This window comes from Phragmites australis, chromosome 18 (assembly GCF_958298935.1).
Source record: "Phragmites australis chromosome 18, lpPhrAust1.1, whole genome shotgun sequence".
Lineage (NCBI taxonomy): Eukaryota > Viridiplantae > Streptophyta > Magnoliopsida > Poales > Poaceae > Phragmites > Phragmites australis.
Genome location: NC_084938.1, coordinates 19,569,855 through 19,573,421, shown reverse-complemented (window position 1 = coordinate 19,573,421; position 3,567 = coordinate 19,569,855).

Below are 3,567 nucleotides of genomic sequence, written 5' to 3'. Positions count from 1 at the left end.
TCTCCATTGCTATCCTGTTGGGCGGCGTCCCGTTGGGCAGTGGTGTCTAGGTTAGCTTTGGTGCGGCTACATCACCGTGTTGTTCGGCGCTACTCGCCCTCATCGTTGGCGCCACCGATGGTTTCGTCGTTGCTAACCCCATGGGCAATGCCACCGAGGCCATCCTTGGCGCGACTGATCCCCTAGTCGATCTCGCCGCTAACGCCACCAGTGGCTTTGTTGTTGCTATCCCCATGGGCGACGCTACTGGAGCAACTCGTTGTGCTACAACAATCTGCCACATCAGATAGATGGATGGCCACAAGCAGTAGCGCAAACAAGGCACTCTGGACAACTTGGTGCTCTTATGTGATGGAGTGCCGACGCTACAACCGTTCGTCAATGTGTGGATTTCAAAGGCTGTAACAATGGTCGTCACACTGCAAAACTCTAGGATGAGGTGCTCAAAAGGAGGGGTGAAATGTCATGTCCATCCATTAAGGCTGTTACTATAGTACTGGGTCCACTGTAGTGTGCAAGTCACATACAGTTTACTGTTCACACAAGCAGTATCGAGGCCTGTAGCATGAGGCTTGTCTTTATCTTTTAGTTAGTTAAATAGAAATATTAGATAGCATTTAGAGATAAGCTTAGATCAGATTTGTTAGGGATCATTTAGAAGTAAGATTAGATTTGTTATCAATTAGAGATATGATTTGATTTGGTTTGTTAGAGTTGTGATCTGCCTATATAAAGGGGCAGCTGACACATATTTTGAATTAAACAAAGAAAAATTAATCTAAATCTCTCTCAATATTCTAAGTCTCTCTAATTTATAGTTTAATCTTTCTTCTCTAGCAACTGACGCTGCCCGTCTATCTTCCAAGCGAATATTTATCTCCTTATCATCCTAGGATCATAACATGGTTGCTCCTCTTGGTTTAAGGCCGAGCTGAAAGGACTATATAATTGAACCTCGAGTAGGGAACAACTTCAGAACTGTGAATGTCTCGTAGGGTACCAAAGTCATTGCTTCTGTTAGATATAGGAAGCGTTAGGTCATTGCAGTGTCACTTCTCAAAACAAACAAAGAAAGAGGGTTGAATGTGGATTGCAGTCTTCTCTAATGAACAGTATTAATGATGCTATTTGCAGGTAGTGTTCAACCGAGCAGTATAAATATATAATGCAGCTCGTACAACCAATATAGATATTGTAAGCAAATGTACAAGTTATGCTGTCCCGAAGTACCAATACATTGATATATTGATACCGTTCCGATGCATTGAAATATACAAGTTATGCATCGAAGTACCAATGCTTATGTTGATATTTTAGGGCTGTAAGTTAGATGGGCTAATGCTGAGGGGCTAATGTGGTTGTTTTGGTTTGCTTTCACTTTCTGATATCCTTTGCGTGCTTGGTGCTCCATGTCTAATATCAATTTTTAGTTTCTTAATATCGCTTAACAAAATTTTGAAAGTTGTGGGATTTTACTGGTATGTAAGGAACAAAATAAAAATCCAATAATAGAAGAACACGCCAAAGATGTACCTGCTATCTTCCATTGAAATGTTCCTACAGAATTAGTGTACTGTAGTTATACTACCAAGGCTGTCAAGTCTTAAAGTCGACTCGACTCGTCAAAGGTCTCAACAACACATTATCTTTCCTCCCTCTCTTTCTTTGATCGTACAGGAGAAAGCACCAGAGTTCCTGAGATCACTGCATTGCAGCAGGAAAACGAGGGAGGTTATGGAAGAAGCAGAAACAAACAAACTGCCAGAGATCTCAAAACTGGCACTTAGAGTAGTGGTGATGATATCTCCTGAGTGTCTTACTGTAAACATGCCAAGTGTAGCTAGCTCACTCCATAAGGCATAAACAATGCAGCAAACTGTTTGTAGCATGATGGTAGGTAAGAAAATGCATGTTACGCCCATAGTTAGATGACTGACGATAGGCAACTGAAATGTGTGCTTTGTCCACAGTTAGATGCCTGAATATAGTCAAAGTACTTTCTCGAGCATCGATTGGTTCACTTAAGTAGTACATGCATGTATCCTTGTCTCTCCTTTGAGATCATGCATGCCAAAATGCTTGCAGCTGCAAGTTGCATTTCCAGATTGCTCACTAGCTAGTAACACCTTTCAACATCTTTGATTTGGTCTTTTGTTGATAGAATTAATTCTTCTCTTGTGTTACTTATTTGCACCTTTCAGTGATGTAAGCCCTAGCTTGTGCAGGTAGACTAGGTATATAATTCTTTACTTGTTCTCTATGCATTAGGTATACTAACCTGTCTCGAGTCTTCTGTAGGAATTCGAGGTAGCAAAGTTTGAGTCAAATACTCATAGAGAATAAGTAAACCGACACATGCAGTGATGTCAATGCAACAACTGTACTGTTATCAGGTGCAATCAATCTGACCTAATTGGAATATTAGATTTTGACATCAGGTCCAATAACCATAAGGTGTGACTCTTCAAGCAACGTCGACATGAAGATTAGCCCCATCATTTGCCTAAATTATTTATAAACACTGTACTGTTAGAGTGTCAGCAACAGGAGACTTAAGGGCCATCATTAGTGTAAGCACATCTAAGTACTCCAGTTCTGTTAACTGTTGGGCTTTTTCCACATGATAAACAAATGTTGGGCAAAAGGTGGTTCTTTCGTGGTACTGTGGAAGCTTCAGGCGCCGGCTTCGTTTCTTTGCGTCTGTATTGTCATTAGTGTTCCGAATCGCTTAAGTTTCTCCTTTTTGCCAGACGAGCAAAGGAAACACGACAGTAAGCAGACATCAGTTTTTCACTACGGTTTTAGCAATGTGAGATGAAGACATGACACAAGAAAGACAACACTGTAATGTTAACGGATTAACTGTTGTGTTTTATTTCCCCTCTATATCATTAGAGTGTATTCTTCTTTTGTGAAAATCATGCTAATTTATCATTTTTGCAGATTCGTAGGAGCATGAAAGCCGCAGCAGTAATTCCTGAGATTAGAGGTATGCAATGTTTGTTATAACTAGGGCCGAACACGCCGGTTTACTCCAAACCGTTCAATCATCAATTCTATGCAATCAGAAATGCGGATGAAGCTACGGACAATAACTTCTGCAAGAGGTTATGACTTATGCGTCGAACGGTTTTGTCCAAACCATTCAAACCGTTTTTGAGCATCCCTAGTTTTAACTATGCGTTTGAACTAAGTTCTCCGTTCCATGAACAAGTGTGCCATTTGTTTCATTTAGGTTAAGATAAAAAAGCAGTATATTCTTTTGTTGTTTATTGTTGCAGCTAGCCACTTACATTGCATATATAGTACTTGTTAGCCAATAGAGGGGGGAAATTCTACAAGGCCATACGGACATTTAGATCACATGAGTTATTAAATTGAGATTCACGTGTGGGTTACAAGGCCATCATGTGTTAGAGAGTTAAGTGAAAAAATTATAAAGTATGTGAAAGAATCAATGAATAGATAAACATTAGTAGTAGAAATAGACATTAGTAGTAGCTCGAAATAATCCGTTTGTGCATCCTCCCTAGTGGAGTTGCCTTTCCGGTCAGCTAATAGCCAGAC